The 25,687-nt window shown below is 40.2% G+C and overlaps 1 pseudogene; it reads left to right on the top strand.

Moving 5' to 3' along the window:
* The first annotated feature begins 1,628 nt into the window (after nucleotides 1–1,628).
* Nucleotides 1,629–8,117, top strand: LOC136164025 (protein SCO1 homolog, mitochondrial-like; annotated as a pseudogene).
* Nucleotides 8,118–25,687: the final 17,570 nt, after the last annotated feature.

Raw genomic sequence — 25,687 nt, 5'->3', positions numbered from 1 at the left:
GGCCACAAGTCTATACCTGTGCCGACACATTTAAAAGGAAAGCAAAGGGGAACTGAAAGCAGACACTGAATATATCAGATTCCTTTTAGGCATGATGCCCAACTTCACCAGAACCACTCCTTGAATTCCTTGAGACCTGCACTGGGGATCCCTTCCAGCTCAAAAATTCTATGCTTCACTGATTCTTTCAGACCGTCAGGATATTGATATAAACTAATCTGCATGGCTAAATTAGGTTGACGTTTCTGATACTTACACAGCGACAATTTCACGGTACAAGAAACATAGGAATATGAGGGCTAACCTGGTGGGAAAATGCTTATTCTGTCAGGATTTCGTTAAAAACAAAACAAAACAAAAGAAAAAACCAGGAGCAACTTCATTCAGGTCCCAGCAAGGCAAATTTCCCCTGAGGCTGCCAAGGCCTGCACCATCCAAAGGGCGTGATCACGGGAGCAGAATGAAAGATCCAAGGAAGAAACAAGGAGCACAAAAGATAGTAGGAACATGCCAAGCCAGAGAAAATAAAGGATGAAGTTCTATCACTGCATGGATATCAGTATAACCTATTTCAATTGCTTTATCTCCCTGGTGGCTAAGATGGTAAAGAATCCACCTGCAATGTGGGAGGCCTGGGTTTGATCCCTGGGCTGGGAAGATCTTCTGGAGGAGGTCACGGCAGCCCACTCCAGTATTCTTGCCTGGAAAATTCCCATGGACAAAGGAACCTGGCAGGCTACAATCCATGGGGTCGCAAAGAGTTGGACACAACTGAGTAACTAAGCACAGTTAAGGTAAAAGTTAGTGTGGTCCAGTGGAGGAAGTATAAGAAGTCAGAAAACCTATAAGATGTAACCAATTAGTTCATGCAAGTGTCTTAATTTCTCTGACTTTTATTCTCCTTAACTGTGAAATCAAGGCATTTGGTTCTGAAGACTTAAATGGGGTTTGCATGTGAGAAGTCCCTGGGTTTGAACTATGCCAGTTATGTCTAATGTGTGTATGATTTTGGGCAAATTGTTTTTCCCTCTAAGTCTCAGTTTCTTCATCTGCCAGTAGGGAATAAATAACATCTAACTCAAAGTGGAGTTGTTTGACTGGAATAAAAAGAATATATAAAAGCATTTGTAACCTATTAGATATTTGTTTTAAAACAAATCTTAAACAATTTTGGGGAGGGGTCAGAAAGAAACTAAAGCTACATTAAGATATAAGAAAACCCTGAAATTATACTTTTCTTTTACTTTATTGTTGCATGTGATGCTATTAATACCTGCTAAATGGTAGATATGTAGCAGGTGATTTTACATGTATGAGAAACCTTCCTAAATGAAGTGTGGCATGTTGGAAGTTCTCATTAGCAAGAAATTATAAGCCAAGGCCAGCTTTGAAAATGGATGGGGAAAAGCAGGCAGAAATAAAAGTCTGGTTCAATCTAGAGAGGAGCCAAGAGTACAGATTACCAAATCCAAAGGGTGTGGTGCTCTTGATTACAATCTGAGCCAGTCTTTAGGTCCAAGAGACCTGCCCTGTGGATGCACGACAGGGCACAGCTAGAGCAGGCAGAAGTTTCTAGTACAAGTAGAAACCTATGCCAGAGCTAGGAATACAGGTGGGTTTTAAAAGAGATGTCCAAAGCCAGGTCCAAAAGCCAGGCCAGGAATTTAGGACCTCTAGGTGAAAGCCTGGGCCAGACCCAGAGGGTGAGAGAATTGGGAACCAGCAGCCAGAGTCCCAAGAAGTTAAGCCAGGAAACTGGGCTATGTATGGGGAGAACAAATATTTACTAGAGCTCACATCACAAAAGAAAGGAGCTGCAAAATTCCATCAGCCCAGGCTCTCGCTGGTTGAAGGGTTAGATAGTTCCGCACCAGCAGATGAGGGAGTTTCAGGGCCCACAACTGTGGAAAATGGCACGGGCACTAATTGGTAACATCTGCAGATGGATCTGAGCACGTATTTTGCCACCAGTTGTAACATCCCCAATATTCAGCGACCGCAAATATGACCTACATCCCAGAAAGCAATCTAACCATCTATAGTAGATGCACTATGTCAGGGAGCAGGGAATTCACCTCCACAAAGACCAACTGAGACGTGAAAACAGAAGACAGCCACACAGGAGGCTGATAGCCTCTCAAGACATTTGCTTGTGCAAATGTGCACCAGCTATCTCACACTACCTCCACTCACATGTCTCCCTGTGTAAGTTTTTCACAAATTGCAGGTAAAGAGGACATTTAAATTCCAAATCCAACCCTCAGGCGTGTGCCAGAGACTGAAGGCAGTATTTGGTCTTTTAAACTAAAATGGAAAAGTAAATGCAGATAGAGATATATCCTCTGCCAACCAGAAAGCAACAAGCAATATGGTTTCCAACCAGGCAGAGGCAGCATTTAAGCCATCTTGTTAAGAATTCCATGCATAAGAGGAGACAGTACCTCAGCAGATATGAGTCCTGATTATTATCAACGATAGTCCCCTGGCAGAGGGTGTAAACAATTTGCTTCTAAATAAGATCAAATATTTCACAAGCACAGTTGGAAGAACCTAGATGTTTATGAACAATTAAATGTTTGGCAAAAAAAAAAAAAAAATAGAAACTTTATTTAGGACTGAAGCCAGCTATGGTAGTTTGAAACAAACATAGCATGTTTCATTATGGGGCTCAGGAAGCAACATAAAATATTTTTCCACCAAATTTGCCTCCAGGCAGTTGTAGTGAAATTCAGTCAGCAATTTCAGCATAATTTGAAAAGAAAGAGCAGGTAGTCCCTTTAGCAATTAAAGGCACATCTCAAAAGATAAATAAAATTGAGTCAACTCTAAAGGTAATCCATCTTGCATGATGTTGAGAGCAGCAAAAGTAAAGCAGTGGAGGAAACAACCCACTCTAACTCTTTACAAAGGAGTTTGGTTCAGTGAGGGTGAAGAGTAGGTGTGTGGCAAGGATGACAAAGTTATAACAATTGATTAGCAAGCAGAAAAGAAAGCAGAATGAGTGACTGGACACTAAATAGGGAAGAGTTAAGGGAAATCAATAGGTCTACACACAGATGATAAAATACTTATGAAATTGATAATTGCTGTTCCAGAGATGAACCAGGTGAACTTGTTTTTATAAGGTTTAGATATAATCAGACTACCTATAGGCATCAAAATGTAAGTTCATTCACTATGCATTGAATATCTTGCTCCAAGATCCTCAAAGGGGCACAGTCACAGTCCCCTGACATCCCCAAACATTCATTTCTTAACAGTATCTGGATATAAAGCAGAGATTTGAAACCACAGAGTTTGGGTTTAAACCTACTTGTGTAAATTCCCAGTTATGTGATCTTGGGTAAATTCTCTCATCCCGCTAAACTTCAGTGCAGCCGGGTGTTTTCAGAAGGAGACAAGATCTCCCTCATAAGAATGTTCTCAACATTAAATGAGATGGAGTCAGAGCCTATGAAATATTCATATGGATTGTTGAAAGTTCTTGAGAATATGTTATATACAAGTGAAAATGCTAAGCATTTGATGTATTTTTACATTCAATCAACAAAGTTGTCCTGAGATTGAAGTATGTTGTGTGATTTCACATGAAGAAAATGAAGCTCTATTCTCTTTCCAAATAATAACATCCAAATCTGACAAAGACACATACACACATACACAAAGGACCTCAAAACCACTAAGAATTAAAGGAACTTAAACTCCTGAGAAGCTCTTCTTAATCCTGGAGCAATTCCCAATTCATCACTGCTTTTGATTTTCTTGCTTGCTTATTTATACTTTTCCCTAGAAATTTGACCTTATTGTCTCTTTCAGTGGTACCACCAATTCTACTAATCACTCACTTCAGTCTGTGTATGAAATATAAACAACATACTATTTCTTTGCTCCCTGTGGAACAATTTCAGTTTTTTTTTAAAGATCTAGATAGAACAGAAACAGACAAGAAGGCAACAAATAAATGCTAGACCCTCAATGCAGAAGCAGAACAATCCAAAGCACAAATCTATAAGTGATTACTAATACCCTGTGAAATAATATAATCTCATTTTCAGAGATTATATTATCTGATCATTTCAGATTCAGAGCTGTCAGATTTCCTTACAGCTGTTAAGAAGGAATCTCCAATTTTTAAGACATTCATCTTTCAGATTCTTCCCTGTGGGGACAATCATTGCAATATCTGTGGAAATAGAAAACAGTCGGGTATGCTGACAGTATCCTGGAGGAAAACCAGCTGGCTGCCCTGACAGGCACTACGCAAGTGACAGTAAAATGGGAGAATCAACATGGTTCATGACTTGGCCATGACCCAACCAGAGTTATTCCCATCTCACTTTATTTCTATCCTGTTTGCTCTGCCTGAAGGATATTCTCTAGCCAGTTATTAAAACTGAGCCACCATACAATGAAGTGAAGCATCTTCATTTATTACTCCCAGGAGACAAGCATTACCCAGTCTCATCAGAGTTATGGGACCTTCATGCCACTTTGAGGTCCTCAGATGGAGTAAGATGACTGAACACAGTGGTTTAGATTCTTTATATCCACTCAGATACACAAGCCTTTATTTTTGCTTTTAGTTGAATGTTTTGGGGGGGAGTTTAGAATGTGGTCCATGAGTACATGGACCTCAGGCCCTCCTAGATCAACAATAAAAACAAAACAAAAACTCTCAGTGAGGCATGTGGGCCAACACCACCAACAATACCTGGGGAGGTTTCTAGAACTACAGTACCTTAAGCTCAGCTCAGGCCTACTGAATTTGTATCTCAGGTATCAGATTTTAGGACATATTATATGTATCAAAGTTGAGAAGTTCTATGCTAGAGACTCAGTCTTTAAGTCAATTGAGAATCATGCCACCAAGTCCAATTAAGTCAAAAGGGAAGAATGATCTAGAAAATAATGTCAAGAGTGTCTAGCACTATGAGATTCAACTAGTAGTTGGTAGGAAACTGTCAAAGGAAGGAATTCCCTTGATCTGATTCAGCTGAGGCACTGAGGCTTTTTAGTTACTCTTGCAGCCTTGAGTGGGGGGCCCTCCCTGATACCTTAGCTAGGAAGCACCACCATGACCAGATCTAGTTGCTTTTTAAAAAACCTGCTGCTTTCCATGAAGATGGAGTGACATGCTACTCCTACTGCCAAAGAAGGTCCACACTCCTCTTCCACAGAAAGAGCCATGCTCCTGATGACCAGCTCCAGGATAAATCTCTTTATTCTAACTCCCTTCTTGGAGGATTTGTATACTACCAGGATTTGGTGTAGAGGTGACTAGGTTGACAGGAGCTGGGGAGGGATATTCAGAAGTGACTATACTTGGTTTATAGTCTCCACAGCTGATTAATCAGAGTTCTGGGACTGAGAATCAAACATATGGCCAAGCAGCCTGGAATTTAGGACAAGAAATTCACTGAAAATAGAAGTGAGGGATTCTGTAATACATTCTCTGGTTTCACCGCATCAGTTAAAGTTTTCCTTTGTTACAGGAAAATTGACCCTGGCAACCTACATTTGCTAGGATTCTCCATTCAGTGACTTCTGGTTAAAGTTGACCAGTGGGAGGCTCTGGAAGGGGATTAGACAGGACACAGGAGAGTAGGAGCTTTCTCTCATGGCTCTAGCATCTCTTTTTGGTTCAAACTCATTCAAGAGGCCCTTCTCAACATGTTTCCATCACATTCAAGTGACTCCTCCCACCTTGATTTTAGTACATCCACTTGCTTAGTAAAACCTCTGTCATCATGATCCCAACTCTTTCCTGGTAGCCCAGACCTTGGGTTCTGGTAAAACCACCTCTTCCCTTTGTCCCTGCAACACTGCAGCTGGGGGTATCATCCTATTCTTGCCTCTTCAGTTCTTCCCAAACATTTTTAATGTGTTCTTCATATTAAATTTCTTCTACTGAACAATTTAGAATAGGTTCAATTTGACTTGCTTCACCCTGACTGATACATTGACCTTATATTCTATAAGCTTAAGCATCAAGAGCCTCTCTTTGAGAAATTAGACCCAGAGGGAAATGTCATTGAAATTAAACTTCAGGCATGGCATGAGGAATATAGAATTTTGTTGTGAGAAAGAACTTCAGGCATCATCTAAGCCTGTCATTTCTCAGTGAGGAGCTGTTCCCCAGTAAGTGCCACGCCTGTTGTTGTTTAGTAGCTAAGTCGTGTCCGACTCTTTGCGACCCCATGGACTGTAGCCCCTCCAGGCTCCTCGGCCCATGGAATTTCCCAGGCAAGAATACTGGAGTGGGCTGCCATTTCCTTCTCCAGGGGATCTTTCTGACCCAGGGATCAAACCAGCGTCTCCTGTTTGGCAGGTGGATTCTCAACCACTGAGCCACCAGGGAAGCTTTTAAGATGCATATGGGGATACATTTCAGTGAGAAGCATTTATCGTTTAACCCTTTGGTGCTTTTATCCGGAGCTCCTCCAGTTTAGGGTTTTATTTGTCTCACACAATTGTTAAATGGCCACGTCAGGACTAGCTCTCTCCATGTCCACACTATTTCCATTATTCCATATATCTTCCGTGATATGTCTGCCTGTTTGATACCAGACTCTGTATACAGATATATATTTAATGTATTGAACAAAATTATATTAGATAAATTAATGGGCAAGTTTATGGCTCTATCCTTTCTTTATACATATGTTATTTTTTTTTTTTTTTACCAAATTTGTGAAAGCCAATGAAGGAAAGACAAGAGATGCAAGTTTGATCCCTGAGTTGGGAAGATCCGCGGGAGTAGGAATGGCAACCTGATCCAATATTCTTGCCTGGAAAATTCCATGGGCAGAGGAGCCCAGTGGGCTACAGTCTATGGAGTTGCAAAGAGTCAGACATGACTGAACACACAAACACACACAAGTTCTCTAAGAACTAGCTATCACTATTATTATTAGTCCAGATTGGCTTTTTTTTGTTTTGTTTTGTCTAATACTATGACTCCATCTACTCCATGTCAGTTAAATGATGCAAAAATGTCTACTAAATAAAAGTTTATATCCCTGGGATAGTTGTTCTTAAACATCAGCAATGCATCAGAATCACCTGGAGAGTTTCTTAAACCCATTTTTTTTACCCCACCTCAGGAAGCTCTGGGCTTCCCCAGCAGCTCAGTGGTAAAGACTCTGCCTGCAGTCTCCAGCTTATGGCGAGGCTGTCACTGGTGCGGGCCGGATAATGCGGCTTCCCGGCAGCCAACTTTGGCGTCTCTTGCCTCTCGGATTCCGGGTTTGGGGCTCAGGGAAGGGGACCGCGAGGGTGCTGTGGAGGCCTGGCGGGCCTTGGGGCTCGGAGCTCGCTGACTGCTGCCTGGGGAGCTGCCCCCTCGGCACTGCGATGCCGCCCCCGCCCGGGTCCTCGGGACCCCAAACCGAAGGGCAGCAGAGACCCCATGCGCCCCTGGAAGCCCGGGCCTGTTTCCTGGAAGCCTTTAGCCATCACATTTGCTATTGGAGGAGCTTTATGGGCTGGAATGAAGTACTTCAAGAAAGAAAAGACAGAGAAACTGGAGAAGGAACAGCAGCGAGGCATTGGAAAGCCTTTACTTGGGGGCCCATTTTCCCTCACAACTCATACTGGCAAGCCCAAAACTGATAAGGACTACCTGGGTCAATGGGTATTGACTTATTTTGGCTTTACTCATTGTTCTGATGAACTAGAAGAACTAGTTCTGTCCAGAAGAACTAGAAAAAATGATTCAGGTCGTGGATGAAATAGATGATATTCCAGCTCTGCCAAATTTAACTCTGCTTTTGATCACTTTTGACCCAGAGAGGGACACAAAAGACGCCATCGCCAATTATGTAAAAGAATTTTCTCCCAAACTGATTGGCTTGACTGGCACAAAAGAAGAGATCGACCAAGTGTACAGAGCATTCAGAATGTATTACATTGCTGGCCCCAAGGATGAAGATGAGGACTACATAGTGAATCATACAATCATAATGTACTTGATTGGGCCAGATGATGAATTTCTAGATTATTTTGGCCAGAACAAGAAGAATGCAGCAATAGCTGGTTCAGTTGCTGCTCACATGAGGACACACAGGAAAAAGAGTTAATAACTAACACAGCATGGCCATGCTCCATGCTCCTGCCAAAGAGGAAGGACTTTATCTCCCGGAGGAGCCAATACATACATGTACATACATGCAGCCTACAGAAAGGCCTTCACACCAGGAGCAAATCTAAATTTTGGACAGGTCACATTACGCCTGGGTTCATCAAGGATGAATTCTTGGAACTGTAAAGATGATGACCAAAAGTCTCCCAAACTGTGGCCTTGAGACCAGAGGATCAAGATGTTTTGAAGCCAGTGGAATGGACCTCAGGGAGGGATACAGCCAGAAAAGATGCATCGCAGGGATCTCCCCACGTGAGTGGAGCCCTCTGGTCACGTGGCTGCCTCTCCAGGGTCTTGAGGCCTTGCTCAGACAGGTTGTACTGAATTCCCAGGAGGAGCGTCACTTGCTTTCCTCTTTGAGGTGGCTGATGCAATCAAATCAGGCTCTCTGACATTCATAATTAATCTTTATGCTTGAAGCATTAGTATAGTCTTCTTTGTGAATGAGAATCACTGTGATTGTTTGCAGTGTGATTCTGTCAGCTGGTGCTGATTTTACTCATAGAAAGGGAATCTGTTGTTTGGGACAAACTATTAGATCAGGTTCCCTAGGAATCTTATGATTTTTAGCAGTATGATGTGCGGGGCTTCCAGGGACCTACCAGAGGGTGTGAGGATATGAACCATGAATGTGTACAGAGTACCCGCCTGCCTGAATTAGACTGCACTTATCTGAAATAAAGGTGTGCTCAGTTTTGGGGGGAAAAAAAAAAAGAGTCTGCCTGGAATGCAGGAGATACCAGAAACACTGGTTGGATCCCTGAGTTGCAAACATCCCCTGGGGGAGGAAATGGCAACCCGCTCTAGTATTCTTGTCTGGAAAATCCCAAGAAAAGAGGAGCCTGGTGAACTACAGTCCATAGGGTCACAAAGAGTCCAACACAACTGAGCATGCACACACACCAGGTATGCAGAGAGCTTCTGATTCAGCAAACCTGAGAGGGAGACGAGTATTTGCAGCTCTAACAAGGTCCCGGTGATGCTATGCTGCTGGCCTAGAGACTATACTTTGAGATCCAGCACCCCTGGGACATGAAACAGTGTTTATTCCCTATGGTCTGCAAATCACAATAGAGAATAATAGTGATGGGAGCAGTGATCCCATTAAAATGGCAACTTATGGAATTTTAGTTATGCAAGGTGAATCAGTCTTAAAGATAAAATGTACATCATGGTGCCTTATAGGTAACAATACTATATTGTATCCTATTAGGTTCTCCAGAGAGAGAAAGAAGGGTCAAGATTTTATCATGGAGGCAGAAAAGTCTGATAATCTAATATCTCCAAGATGGAGATACAGGGAATCTGGTGGTGAATTCGGTCTGAGTCCAAAAGGCTGAAAACCAGGTAAGCTGACAGAGAAAGTCCCAGTCTGACTCTGAAGGCCTGAGGAACAGAAGTACTGATAGTAAACAGCAGGAGAAGATAGATGTCCTAACTCAAGCAAACAAAGCAAATTTACCCTTCCTCCATCTTCTTGTTCTACTCAGACCCTAAATGGATTAGATGATGCCCACCTGCACTGCCAATCTTCTTTCCTCATTCTATAGGCTCAACTGCTAATCTTTTCCAGAAACATACAGACACACCCAGAAATGTTTTACACACTATCTGGGCATTGACCAATCAAGTTGACACTTAAAATTAACCACACATCCTTAAAGTTTGCTAAGAGGCTAGATTTTATTGTTAGTGTTCTTATCACAAAATAATAATAAAGAGGGCAGGAAGAAACTTTTGAAGGGGATGAAATATATGTGGCATATACAGCAATAATGGTTTCATGGTAGGATACTTATCTCCAGACTCATTGTTTTATACACTAAATATGTGCAGCATCTTGTATACCAATCATTCTTCAATAAAATTTTTTTTTTTAATGCAGTGTAGCTGCCTCCAGAACAATCTAGTAGCTGACAGTGCTTGAGAAGGTATTGCTTCAGCTTTATAAGGTTAAGTTTTGTAAAACTGATGACTTGTAATTTTAATAATAAAATTTAAAATTCTAAAAAAGAAATAATATTTGAATACCTAAAAATGGTAGTGGGAGAGAGGTTCAAAAGGCAGGGGACATATGTATACCTATGTCTGATTTGTGTTGATGTTTGGCAGAAACCAACACAAAATTCTGTAAAGCAACTATCCTCCAGTTAAAAAAATAGTTTGAAAAGAATAAAAAAATTGTAACTTATGGGCTGAAGTTCAAGAAACTACTGAAAAAATTGGAGGTGGTAAAGAATTTTGAATTTAAAATGGCATTCCAAATTCTCCATTGTGGTGTCTATGTTTAAGGTTTCTTACCCATCCATTGCATTTGTCTGCTATCTCTCTAGCTCAGCAAGTTTTGGTGCCCCATGCTTGCTTTCATCTTATGCCACAGTTTTGTTACTGAGAATGGCCTCTTAGAGCCAAATCATAGAATTCTTTTTCTAAACCAACAATTCCTGATTGTGTCCATCTACATCATAGCTACAAGAGGTAATTATAAACAATTATCTAAATTAGAGTCTGGGGTGTGTCCAAGAAACTTACATTATTATCAACTTACCTGAATGGTCGACATGCACATTATGTTTAATGAAACACTTCTCAATAGTCCTCAATAAGTTCTCTCAAAAGAAGTCTTCCCAGCTCCACTCATTCTAAATTATCACAGCTACCTGGAGATTGTAAATCCTTAGATAGCCAGAACAGTTCTCATTCCCTTCACATTTCCCAAGGATACCAATACCATGATTTATAAACACTTACACTCAAGAACAAAATCACTAACAATTTACATTCTTCCCCAGAATGTGGGCCATTCATTCAATTCCCAAATAAGTGCAAAGCTGACTTTGGACTTTCCTTCCCAGATATCATTGATTCTATTAAAATAACCCTTTCTTCTTGTGAAGTTTTAAGAAAAGCAGCCACAGAAGACCCTGTGCATGCATCTGGAAAGGAGAGTATTGTGACTCGGACTAATCTCTCACTAAATACTTAAGACTTGGGATATCGTTTGTAATGAAGAAAAGTTAATAATGCAATTGGCAACCTGGATGATCATTGTTTAAAGATATCACATCTGTTAGAGTCCATTCATACTTCAAGACCCTTACAGTCACTTGATTAAATTTCCTCCATTTGCTTGTCCACACTGGGAAACATCTCACCATGCTTCAGTTCAGTTCAGTTGCTCAGTTGTGTTCGATTCTTTGGGACCCCATGAATCGCAGCACGCCAGGCCTCCATGTCCATCACCAACTCCCAGAGTTTACTCAAACTCATGTCCATCGAGGCGGTGATGCCATCCAACCATCTCATCCTCTGTTGTCTCCTTCTCCTCCTGCCTCCAACCCCTCCCAGCATCAGGGTCTTTTCCAATGACCCAACTCTTCTCATGAGGTGGCCAAAGTATTGGAGTTTCAGCTTCAGCATCAGTCCTTCCAATGAACATCCAGGACTGATCGCCTTTAGGATGGACTGGTTGGATCTCCTTGCAGACCAAGGGACTCTCAAGAGTCTTCTCCAACACCACAGTTCAAAAGCATCAATTCTTTGGCAGTCAACTTTCTTCACAGTCCAACTCTCATATCTATACATGACTACTGGAAAAACCATAGCCTTGACTAGATGGACCTTTGTTGGCAAAGTAATGTCTCTGCTTTTGTAAGCCAGTAAAAACTGTCTGTGGTCTTTACCAATCAGGAGGCTGAAAGTGCAGAACAACAGCAGGAGCAAAAGCCTTGTTGCATATAATGAAGCTGTGGAGTTGCAATCCTTCTCTCTAGATACCCGACCTGCTCCTGCATCACCATCCCCAAGCTGCCCATTCCCTCCTCCCTGACCACCCCCTACCCTTGGCAGTGTCTCTATCCTGTCCTTTCTGACCTTCTGCTTGTCTCTGGAATTCGGGAGACAAGGATATCTATAAAGCTGCAATAACAACAATTACAGGTACACTCCAGTGGGAAACCAATTAAAACATAGATGTAGCATTTTCACTGGACTCAGCCTACATAGTCTCCTTTTCTCCCCCCATATGATCCTCTATAGAGAATCCAACTTAACAAAGTTACATCCAAAACACAGAAGATAGAGGTATAGGGCAGGGCAGTGGGGTTGTAGGCAGACAGGCAGGTTGTAAGAGAAATTTGAGCTCAGCTTAGGTTCACCAAATCTTTCTAATTCCATTTCTTCATCTGTAAAATAGAGGCATTTGCAGAGGAACACAAATGTGGAGCTGATGTAAAGCACTACAGTGTATTATGCATAAAAGAGCCAGCTACTGGGGCTTCCCAGGCAGCCCAGTGGGAAAGAATCTGTCTGCCAATGCAGGAGACACAGGAGACGCAGGTTTAACCCTACGTCCAGAAGATCCTCTGGAGAACAAAATGGCTACCCACTCCAGTATTCTTGCCTGGGAAATGAAATGCCATAGACAGAGGAGCCTGGCAGGCTACTGTCCAACAAAAAGAAAAAAAAAAAGCCAGCTACTGCCCACAAGGAACTTATAATTTAATAGTTTCCATAATGCTGAGGTAGCATAAGAATATAGAGCACATCTTGGCCTTCCTGGGTTGCTGTAACATAATACCAGAGATTGGATAGCACAAGCCACAGAAATTTATTTTCTCACAATTCTAGAAGTTGGAGGTCCAAGATCAGGGTTCCAGTATAGCTGGTTTCTGATGAGAGTTCTCTTCCTACATTGCAGGTGCCTTCTCACTGCATCCCCAAATGGTGGAAAGAAAGCAGACAAGCTCTCTTCTTATATGGCTCCACTTTATAAGAGCTCTTCTAAACTGAGTTACCCCCCAAAGTATGCAGTCCCCAAAACCATGATGTTGGGAGTGAGGATTTCAGCATATGAATTTCAGGGGCCACATTAAGCCCTTAACAGAGAACCTCCATAGCCCATCTCCCATTTGACCCTAACCCTTGAGACCAGACCTGGATACTTTTAAATGGAAACTAGAACTAAAATTTCTCAGGGCAGTAAATTGGAGAAATCTGAAAATTGTTCTAAGATCATTTCACCTTCTCTAGTATCATGTAACTCTCCTAGCCTGAGGAGCAAGCATTGCTAGTGTCTCTAACAGAAGGGGGCTGGTGAGATGCTCCTTCACTATAGATTCAAGGTGAAGGGCAGGAGGCAGTCTTGTATCCTACTATTGAAGAACAACTTCAGTTCACATTGGAGAAAAACCTCATGAACATAGTACCACTTATTTTACCCTCAATTCATGTCCAGTCCCATCATTTCATGGCAAATAGATGGGTATGAAAATGGAAACTGGCAGATTTTATTGTCTTGGGCTCCAAAATCACTGTGAATAGTGAGCAGCCATGAAATTAAAAGATGCTTGCTGCTTAGAAAAAAAACTATGACAAACCTAGACAGCGTATTAAAAAGCAAAGACATCACTTTGCCAACAAAGGTCTATATAGTCAAAGCTATGTTTTTTCCAGCAGTCATGTTACTGATATGAGAGCAAGACCATAAAGAAGGCTGAGCACTGAAGAACTGATGCTTTCAAACTGTGGTGTTGGAGAAGACTCTTGAGAGTCCTTTGAACAGCAAGGAGAACAAATCAGTCAATCCTAAAGGAAATCAACCCTGTGAATGTTCATTGGAAGGACTGATGCAAAGCGGAAGCTCCAATACTTTGGCTACCTGATGTGAAAAGCCAACTCATTGGAAAAGACCTGATGCTAGGAAAGATTGAGGGCAGGAGGAGAAGGGGGTGACAGAGGATGAGATGGTTGGATGGCACCACCGACTCAATGGACATGAATTTGAGCAAACGCTGAGAGATAGTGAGAGACAGGGAAGCCTGTGTGCTACACAGTCCATGCGGTTGCAACATGTCAGACACGACTGAGCGACTGAACAACATGCCATCCAGCTGTGCTGGGGCTTACTAGGGCTGAAACCACAGCGCTTGCACTAACTGCCAGAAAATTTTCACATACAGTGTTATGTGTTAAATTGTGTCCCCCTCAAAAAAGTATTTTGAAGTGCTAGCCCCTTGTACCTAAGAATGTGACCTTCCTTGGAAATAGGTTCTTTGGGGATGTACTTAGTTAAGATGGGTCATACTGGCCCCTAATTTAATATGACTGATGTCCTTATAAAAGATGGCCATGTGAAGATAGACCACATGAAGACACTACGTGAAGACAGAGGATTGGAGGGATCCATCTATAAGCCAAGAAATACCAAAGATTGCTGGCAATGACCAGATAGTAGGAAAAGGCAAGAAACATCTAAGTTTCAGAGGGAGTCTTGACATCATCTTGATTTTGGACTTCTAACTGCCAAAGCCAAAAGCCAACACATTTGTGTCCTTTAGAGCCACCCACTTTGTGGTACTTAGTTAAGGCAACCATAGGCAACAAATACATAAGGAAACATGTCTGTGGGTTGAATGCAGGCAAAAGTTTCCCTGCCTTACATTGGGTAATAAATGTACTATAAGACAGTCAAAATAACTCCTTTTCTTCTTTTAGGATGTTCTGGGTAAAGAGCAATACTAAAGACAAAGAAAAAAGGTTCAGGATTCTAGTGGTTTTGTCTTTTAGGGAGGAACACATTCAGGAGGCCAGAAGGACAAATCTCAGTTCAGTAGGGTCACTCACTGACACACATTTTTCCGACTCTGAGAGTCTCTGATTCTCAGAAGTGGACAGCTCTGTGGGACACTGCTCATATTCGTTCTGGTCTGGCAGAATGCCCTGAACATGCAGCATTCCTTCAAGCAGCGCTCCTGGTAACTAAGAACTGGTGGAAGGTGGAAGGGTTATAAGATTACCTCCAATCTGGCTACACAGAACATCAGGGGTGACCTCCCAGCAGCTATCCTCTGAACACCCACCTCATTTTTTTAAGCTTAGAGACACCTAGTGTCCTTTCTGCCACCACTGGGTATTGCCGCCTGCCAAGAGAATGACCTGGGACGGCAGTTAAATAAGCCCCCCTCCTCAGCTCTTGTTCATGTTCCTATTACTCTACTGCTTAACTTTTGACTTTTCCACCCCCGCTAAATCTCCAGATCCCTTCTCTGAGACCTCAGGCTAGCTTTGGGCTTGCTTCTTCCCCTTCGTTGCTTGGCAGCTCTATTCCAGTTCCCCGACCCCTGATGCTCTCTGCTGTGGGTACCAGCAACTCTGCTGGAGTTGCTTGTTCAGCTCGCCTCCCCCGCTGCTGAATCCTACCTCTGCAGTCCTACCAGTCTAATCTCCTGCTCACTCTCAGAGGGTTCCTGGCACTCACATTCTGGCTCCTGGTGTTGTATCCTCCAGATCCTCTTACTCATTCACTTGTGCTGACACTAGTAAAGCATCCACATCTCTTAAGAAAAGCACTCGCAAGGTGGTAGTGTTCATCTCTTTAGAAGCAGACTAGCTGGCCTCTGGCTGGGAAGTGCAGGGGTTTAGTCCCTAGCAAATAGCCACCTTGTCCTTGTTACAGCTCTCTGCTGGTATAGTTGAGCACAAGGACAAACAGATAAGAACCATTTTCTTTGTTCGTGAGATGGAAAAAAGATGTCATGCCTTTATTGACTGAACCCTACATAACCTGGACCAGCTCCAGACAGAAGTAAACGTCTCCCAAATGGTTAAAAAAAAAAATAAAAAACACTTTAGAAGAGGGCCAAAGATCTGGTCACTGTTAAACTATCTCTCTTACTCATTTCTCTGCCCCTACCTGCCATATTGCCATGACAACCTACTGAAGAAACTTTAATAGCTTGCCTTAGAAGATGATAACTCATACAATGATTGCTATAGACTGAATGGCTGTATCCCATGAAAATTCGTATGTTGAAGCTTTCGTCCCAAGTGTGATGATATCCAGAGGTAAGACTTCTAGAAGGTAATTAGTTCAGATCAGATCATGAGAGTAAAGGCCCTGTGATGATAGGATGATAGAATTAGCATCCTTGGCAGAGAAGGAAAAGAGATTAGAGTGTGCTTGTTTGTCTGTCTCCCTCAAACCTCTCTCCTTGCCATATGAGGATAGTACAAGAAAGCAGTCATCTACAAGTCATGAAGAGAATTCTCTCCAGAGCCAGACCCTGCCAATATACTGAACTTAGACATATAGCCTTCAGAACTATGAGAAATACATGTGTGTTGTTTAAGCCACCCAATCTACTGTGTTTTGTTATACCAGCCCAAGCTAAAGTATTGATAAGACTGCCTTTCTGTGTGATCAGTTTATTAAAACCTATTTTCACCTAAAAAGAACAGTAAGAAGAGAGTGGCACAGATAACCAACAAGTTTGTAGGGATGGTGGAGTTGACAAACCCTATAATAAAGCAATGGGTTGATGAACTGATGCTATGGTCAAGAGGCATGACTGCACTCTCTGATTATGAGAGCCCTGGGAATGCATGAAAGGCTGAGAAAGAATGGAAGGACAGTGAGAAGATAAAACATTTTGAATACATCATAGTTTTGCCTAGGGAATTATCTTTCCATATTTTTTGCACAACTTTGCTCCTTCTTTCCGAGTTATAAAACTTGGATGTTTTATAACCCAGATGGCTAGGCAGCCAGGTTCAGCCAGCCAAGGACTTCTGAATATTTGACTTGTGACTGTAAATCCAACTCACTCTTTTTTTGTTTGTTTGTTTGTCATAAATTTATACAACACAAGGGGAGAAAAGATACTTCCTCTTTATACTAAGTCTAGAGCTTCTGACATTGATCTTTGTACCATGTGAGGAATCTCCTTAAGGGATCACACAGAGGACAGTATACATGAAAGAATCCTGATGACATAGATAGAAACTTGTATCTAGACATTTCTGAATTCTCAGTGGTATGTACTACTAAATCTGACATTTGAGATTAATGATGAGCATCCAAAAAGATGGGAGATTTCATGGACAGAAGAACCTGGCAGGCTACAGTCCATGGGGTCACAAAGAATAGAACATGACTTAATGACAACCAACAACAACAATCCAAAAAGATACGACTTCAAAAAGAAGTCACAGATTTAAAATATTTTTTCATCAGATATTATTTTGGCTTAAAATTTCATGATTTATCCCAAAGTAGATTTGTTTCCAAAAATTTGAAGAATAAAACTTACAGTTGTGAAGTGTTCCTCAGCCCCATTGAATCTATTTGGTTATGTTGCTGAATATCTGTTTTGAGAGCATTTATCACTTGAAAAGGAAAGTCCTGAAGGGGGAAAAAAAGAGTACTTGTTAGGATTTATTTTATTTATTGTAAAAGTTTCTAGGCTCTCGGTTCCAGAAACTGTCTCTTTAGCTCATTCTCCTAAGTCATATTTAATTTAGTTCAGAAGCAATACATATTTTGTGTCACATAGTCTATACAGCAGAGTTCGGTTGTTTTATTACCCAAGACTATTTCTTTCTGTGATATATACTCACTCACAACACTTGAAGGACTATTCTTGTTGTATGCTGTTTTCTATGCAATCTTTCTTTCACTCAAAATGCATCTCTTAAAAATAAAATATACATTAGATGTTTACTCCTAAAAGAATTAATATTTTATATCCAAATAATAAAAAATATAAATATGGTAATCATAGGCCTCATGCCTTTTAATTATTAAAAAATATATACATTCCAAGCATATTATTTCACTACTTTTAGCCACCCACATTGTGATAGATACTACATTGTGAAAGAACCTGAGGCTGTCATTGGTGCATGACCAAAGATCATGTTGTCATTAGGCTACACTCTATGCTCCCTGTCTTCTCCCTACCTTCTATTATCTTAGACTCTTGGGTTTCTACATTAATTGAGGCTGTGTTAGCTTTCTCCATTGAGTTAGAAATACTAGTCCATGAAGAAATGCATGTAGATCGATGATGTATTAGTGGGATCTTAGAAGCTGTGGTCTTACAGACAGACCATATCATGGCAGATACGCAGACTCACCTGCAGGTCTTTTTAATATCCACAAAATTGCTGTGACCAGTCATAGAAGAAGAATATAAAAACAATCTACCATTCAGTTAATCAGAGGAAGACTGCTACTTTCCTGAGATGTTGCAAAACAAACTCAGAAGAAAAATAGTTGGTGAGATGTGACTGAAACCCAACAGAAACCAAGTGAAATCTAGAGTTTAGACTAAGAACACCTGTTGTAAAAGCAAGCAGAAGCAAGAGTGCATGTTATCTCAGTGGTGCAAGATGAATTGGCTTCATTCAAGATGCAGGCAAAAAACTCACTCATCAACAAGCTGTCTTAGTTCTCATGGGCAGGGAAGCTCCAACTAACTTGGAACAGTGAAGCTATTTCCTAAGTGAGAAAGTGTCTTCTAACCCCAGCAAGTCATAGAATTAGGTATACAGATTATAAAATTTACTTCATCCTTTGAAAAATCAAAGGATGAAATAATTTAAACATATTTTAAAAGTTTAAAGGAATGTAATAGGTTGTCTAGAATAAGCCAGGTTATTTAAGTTTATTCATTTCAACTTGAATTGATTGAAAATTATCACCCACCCTCCACAGCAATCCTTCACATTTACTAGATTAATAAATAGTATAATTACATATGGACATTGAATTTAAAGGTTTAAGAAAAACCAGATTTTAAACTGTGCATTTAATAAACTGAATTCTAATTTAAAGTGTTCAGTAACAATCATTCATTTACTTTCTGCTCACAAAAGCCTTCCACAGTCAGCCCTGGGAAAAACAAAAACATAAACAAAACCAAAAAACCTCAGAGATACATGATATCTGGGTCAGGAGAATGTCTGTCTGTTCTGTGTCGAGTAAATAACAGTTACTCAGGATGAGTGTCCACTGTCTAAAGGCCATCTGGAGCAGTAGGAGACAGTCTCCCTGCCCATTTTGTTCTTATTGGCAAACAGAAAGGGGGCAAAGCAGTTGTAACTTGACTTCTCTGAGTCCACAAAGAATGCTGAATTGATTACAACAGAAATGTGGGGGAGGTGACTGAGGTTGGATATATTCATTGTGAAAGACAAAATGCACCAGATAATTAAGACAATTTTACTCAGACTCTTGCATTAGGGGAAAAGCATTCATTAATGAAAAGCATCTAAAAGAAGAGAGGGAAAAGCTAGGGTTTTATAAAAGAAGGGAGGTTTTGAGGAGCGGTGGAAGTGGGTCTTGTTTTGGAAGATGCTAGGGCAGGGTCTGTTGTTAATCTATTAATAACAATCTGTCAGAACAGAGAAGGGGGTGGGAGGGAATTTTCCAACCATTCTTATCTTACAGATAAAGCTCACTATTGTCATCATAAATACAATTCCATGAAGCTAGATTTTCAACAACAGCTGTGACTAAAAAAATCAATGTCCTGAGAAAAAAATGAACATTTGGTTTTCGTTTTTTCCTTCCTTCCTTTTTTCCTTCTTTTATTTTAGTTCAATTTGAAATACTTCTAGCACAAAAATACATACAATAGAAAATTTTGTGTAAGATTTCTGCATTCAAAATTAACAATACATGTCCTTTTCTGAAAAATACTGTTTTTTATTTCGAGATGATGTCCTCTCTACTTTTTTTTCTTATTGAAAACTCTCATCATCTAGAGAATGATGATGATATATGATACATTTTTTAAAATGTCATACTTTTAAGATAAAAAAGAAATAACTATATATTTATTGTCCTAATTTTTTGTTAATAATTCAATCATATGAATCCAAAATCAAGGGAGATAATTTTCTGTAAAATAATATAGTTGGAGGAGACCAAAAAGTCTTAAAATCTGCTCTCAAAGATCCCCTGGTACTCTTTTATCATGAAATACTCTAGAAGATTTAACATGTTATCATTAACACCTAAAGTTTTCTTATCGACTTCCAATTGGGATGACTTGGGGCAGCTAAAGATTAAAGTTTTTGAAGAAAAAAGGAGAAAAAGAAAAGGGGCACCTTATGAAGAAGTAGAAAAATGCTCTTAATACACTTGCATTACTGTTTTTTCCAAAGGTCACAATGAGGTACTGCTTAGCTATAGGTTAACATTTTAAATCTTTTACATTTTTCTGCACAGAAAACAAGCCACCAAGTTATCCAAGGTGACTATCCTCTTATCCTTACTATAAGACATTTAGAGTACCTACTTGAAAGTTACAGGATCCAGTTGAGGAAAATCAGTTAAGGCAGAAAAAGTGACAGCAGAGCTTTGGTCATCAACACATTAGAGGCAGACTGCTTGGGGGATGGGCAGGCAGGAAAGATGAGTCCTACATCAGCCATGGCTGGAGACAAGTAGTCAATGTCAAGTATATGCATGGTGAGCAGGCTGACCCTAACATCTTACAGTAAGCATAAATGCAGGTCAGAAATCAGTGCTGGGTAAGTGAAACACACTCAGGATGTCATCTCCCTAGTAAACCCACAGAACCCATCAGACTTCTAAAACCAAGAAATGCACTCAGGTCAAATGGCACGAAAAGGGAATCTAATTACCTGTAATATATGACCTGATAATTAGAACCACATAACCAGTCAGACTAAGACCAATAACACAGCTGGCTTCATATAGAATCTATGGTTCTACGAGTAGCTACCTTTTTCCCATTGGGAGCCAAACTAAATAGTTCTATAACCTAGAGTGGGGCTATGGCTTTAAGTAAAGGTGACTGAGGTTGTACAGAATAGAGGAAACTATAACAGAAATGAACACGTGGTTTCAAAATCAGAACCATGTGACAATTCATTTGGGTACCTGGAACAACACTATAGATGGAACAACTGAACAAATTGTGAGGATCAGGAATCCAAAATACAAGATTACTATATATTACCCAAGTCACAAATTTTCTTTATAGATTTCCTATCCTGGAAAGGAATTGATCTCAAAATATAGAAAATTCAGACCAGAGTGGGAAAGGGAGAGGAAGCATCTGAATGAAATGAGGAGATGTGACATATTCTAATGATTCCATAATAACTCCTATGACCTGAGTAATGTTAGAAGAAAGAAAGTACAATAGGAAAAAAAAAAAATATATATATATATATATATATATTTTCCCTGATGACTCAGATGGTAAAGAATCTGCCTGCAATGTAGGAGACCAGGGTTCGATCCCAGGGGTGGGAAGATCCCCTGGAGAAGGGCATTGCAACCCACTCCAGTATTCTTGCCTGGAGAACCCCATGGACAGAGGGGCCTGGCAGGCTACATTCCACGGGGTCACAAAATCAGACATTATTGAGCAACTAACACACATGCATGTGCCCGTGTGCACACACAGACACACACACACACAATATTCTGGAAAGATCTGAATGTCTTAATCATGTTGACTAAATGGCTAAGCTAGATCTAAGTGTAACTAATTTTCTTCTTAATGGGTGCTAAGCTGTTTCTGTAAAATTTTTCTATGAAGAGATTCAACTGAAAAAATATTCAGTTGATTAAGGTTAACCATATAGCTTTTACCCTAGGATATTGTAAAGAAGTTCCTTGTATTAAATGTTTCTACTTAATACCTGAAAGATAATATATCCTTGAGCTGATTGAACTGAGTAGACACCAGAAGCTCTATTTCCCTAAAGCAATCATTCCCACTGAAGCGGCAACTAAACACAAAGGCTGGCCTTTTAGTGTATTACAATATGATCTGCTATGCACAGCAAAGCATATAGACCATTGAATTAAGAATTACTTCCTCCTCCCCCTGAAAGTCTAAGTTCTTTGACTTATTTGATACTACAGAAGAAAAATCAGTTAGATGAAAGAATGGAGGGGAAATAATATTCATTGACTATTTATTATATAAAAGGCAGATGTTAAGGCAGTTTTCTTTTATCTCAATTTGTTCTTCATATCTCATAATTCAGGTATTCCTAGATGAACTATCTCAATTATTCCTCATTAAGCACTGGTACATGTATTATCCCACTTACTCCTTGTAAAAGCCTAGATGTCAGATGTATTTATTCAGACTATATAGATGGAAAACTGACACTCTGATGTATTAGACAATAAGCCACAGTATACAATTAGTGAGTGCCAGAGAGAAAACATTATAAGCTAAACTTACTGGACCTCAAAATCCAACATTTCTAACATTTTGCTGTCATGTATGAATCATCTCTCTGAAGCAGGCATTTGCACACAACAGTCAACATGAGTATGAGATAATTTTCTGATCACTCTTGTAGTTGATGTCAGTAAGGCTACTAGGAAATATCATAATATAAATGGATTTAATTTGGGGTGTCTTCCCAACTCCATTCTTCCTTTCTTCCCCCACTTCAAAGATGTCTCTTTCCTGGGGACTTCCCTGGTGATCCAGTGGTTAAGACTGTGCTTCCAACACCTGGAATGCAGGTTCAATCCTGACCAAGGGAACTAAGATCCCTATGCCATGCAGGACAGCCAAGAAATTAAAAATAAATAAATAATTTTTTAATTAAAAAAATATTTTCCATTTCTTAAAACATTTCTGGAAGTTTGCTGCCTGCCTCCACATGTGTGACTCCTCTACACCATACTCACATATGTCTGAAGACCAGTATGTTAGTTAGGATTATGTGTGGCTGCATATAACATGAAGTCCAAATGGCATGTTTAAATCACACAGAAATTATTTAAATCTCATATAAAAGGCCAGAGATAGGGCTTCCAGGACTAGAAAAGCAATTCACAGTACTGCCATGTCCCAGACTTCTTCCAGAACTCTTCACCACCAACTTTAGTGTGTGCATCTCATCCACAAATATGCCATGTGATTCACATGCCATCTGGGGCTCAGGGTACTATGTCCAATTGTTGTTCAGTTGTATTCAACTCTTTGCAACCCCATGGACTGCAGCATGCCAGGCTTCCCTGTCCTTCACTAACTCCCCGAGTTTGCTCAAACTCATGTCCATTGAATCAATGATGCCATTCAATCATTTCATCCTCTGTCAACCCCTTCTCCTCCTGCCTTCAATTTTTCCCAGTATCAGTTTTTTTCCAATGTGTTGGCTCTTCGCATCAGGAGGCCAGAGTATTGGAGCTTCAGCTTCAGCATCAGTCTTTCCAATGAATATTCAGGATTGATTTCCTTTAGGATTGACTGGTTTGACTCCTTGCAATCCAAGGGGCTCTTAAGAGTCTTCTCCAGCACCATCATTATGTCCATATTTCTAGCAAAAATGTACATCATTTTAAAAGGAATATTTTCAAAAACCCCATCTGACCATTTTTACTTATACTTCTGTATTAATTTCCTAGGGCTTCTATAAACAAATTACTACAAACTGGGTGTCTTAGAAAAAAGAAGGTTATGTCCCACAATTCTGGAGTTCAGAAGTCTGAAATCAAAGTATTAGCAGAGCTAGGATCCTTATGACTTCCTGGAGAGAATATTTCCTCTTTCTAGCTTCTGGTGTAGCCATCAATTCTTGATGTTCTTTGGTTTACAGCTGTGATTTACATTAATTGCTATCTCTGCTGTCATATGGTATTCTCTCTTTTTCTGTGTTTTCCCATGTTATTTTCTTCCTCTGGTCTGAGTGTCTTCTCTTTTTATGAGTATACCTATCATTGGATTCAAATCCTTAGTTACTCCAGTACAAGTTCATCTTAACTTATCACATGGCAACAACCCTATTTACAAATACGGTCACATTCTGAGGTACTAGAGTTAAGGAATTCAACATATCTTTTAGGGGAAAATAACACAACCAATAACAACCTCATCAGACAGAGTTTAGTCACATGTCTGCAACAATATGCAAGCATGAGGGGAAGTGCCATGATTGGCTAGATACTGTCATCCCAAATTAAACTGCTGCTGTTACTAAAAGAGAAGAGATTAGATATTGATAGCCTGTCTTATCAATTAGTATTCATCACTGAGTACCTACACACCATCCAGTAGGTTGTGTGGCATGTAGTAGACCCTGACTAAATATTTTTTGAGCAAACAAGTGAATGAATAACCTAGATTTGTAGTGATAAGAAAGCATATGGTAATAGGACAAATGAGACAAAAGTTGTAAAGTACAATAAACCGTAAAGTCTTACCTAAACTTTATCCAGAGAAGATATGCTTTGCAATTCTTGGATGTATCTTAACAATCTAGAATAAAGAGCCTGTCACAGATTTTGGATGCATTTGCTCACAATCTGGAAATACGGCAAGACCTGGGCAAAGAAGAAGGGGGCTTTCTACCTGCATCCTATCAGCAGGCCGTAATTACTAGAAGTGTTTAGGCCAACAAAGCAGGGCACATAAGATCTAAAAGCAAAGATAGTAGATGGGAGACCCAAGAACCAAATTCAACTTGCAGAGATCCTTGGTGGGCACCAGTGTTTTTCAAATTTTTAATTTATTGCCAAACTTTAAACAAGGAGAGGTTTCAGTTAGGAATTTGTGTTTCCAACTTTTTTTGGAAAACCTGAACATTTGGTATTATTGAACCTAATTAAATATATAGCTGTCACTGACTGAGTCTAGTACCAGCTGTCCACTTCAGATGGGGAAAGCATTCCTTATTTTTCCAGTTGCCCTTCTTCACAAATGTATGCTTCTTCTTTGAACTCTTAAGGCATTTGAGTTTGTCACTCTTGTCTGCTGCTGCTGCTGCTAAGTCACTTCAGTCATATCTGACTCTGTACGACCCCATAGACGGCAGCCCATCAGGCTCCTCTGTCCTTGGAATTCTCCAGGCAAAAACACTGGAGTGGGCTGCCATTTCCTTCTCCAATGCATGCATGCTTGCTAAGTCGCCTCAGTCGTGTCCGACTCCGTGCGACCCTATGGACAGCAGCCCCCCAGGCTCCTCTGTCCACAGGACTCTTCAGGCAAGAATACTGGAGTGGGTTGCCATTTCCTTCTCCCACTCTTGGTCTAATGTTATATAGAAAACTTAGTGTAGGTGATTTCATGTACATAATATCTTCAAGTTTAAAGTATCAGTATTTATGGCAAATAATCAAAAGTACTGTAGCTGTGGGTAAGTGACATGGAAAAATAAGCTAATATTTCCAAATCATATAATATACTGTTCAGGCTCCTTTCTCATCAGACTGCTAACGGCAGAAAGAGGCACCTTTTTCTTCATCTCCCGTTTTGGTGCCAAGAACTGGTAAGTTGATCAATGAATAAAGGAAAACTATTGAGTTGGTCCTAAAGAAACAATATATGGAGACAGAGATATAGACATATATATTCACCAAATTGGAAAAGTGCTTGTTTTTTCACACATTATTCATAACGCTGGATTTTAGCAGTAAAAAAGTAGGTCTGAATTCCTGCCCTCCTAGATTTTCTTATCTAGTGTTAGTGTTTAAGAGAGAAAAGGAAAAGAAGATAATAAAAAAATAATTTAAAAATATAATAGACAAACTGTGATGATGGTTTTAAGAAAATGAAGCAAGAAAGGGGAATAGGGAAGTCTGGGTCAATACAATTTTTTAAAAGATAATTAGGGAAAGTATCACTTGAGAAGACAATACTTGAAGGAGATGAGAAAATAAGCCATGTGATATCTTGGAGAAGAGCCTTCAAAGCAAGGGCAAAGGACTTGAGATGACAAAAACATCACTGGCATGTTCAAGAGATGTAAAGAAAAGCAGAGGAT

Source organism: Muntiacus reevesi, chromosome 3 (genome assembly GCF_963930625.1).
Source record: "Muntiacus reevesi chromosome 3, mMunRee1.1, whole genome shotgun sequence".
In the NCBI taxonomy this organism is placed as follows: Eukaryota; Metazoa; Chordata; class Mammalia; order Artiodactyla; family Cervidae; genus Muntiacus; species Muntiacus reevesi.
Note: the sequence above shows the minus strand (reverse complement) of the source record. Positions and strands in the feature narration are given on the sequence as shown.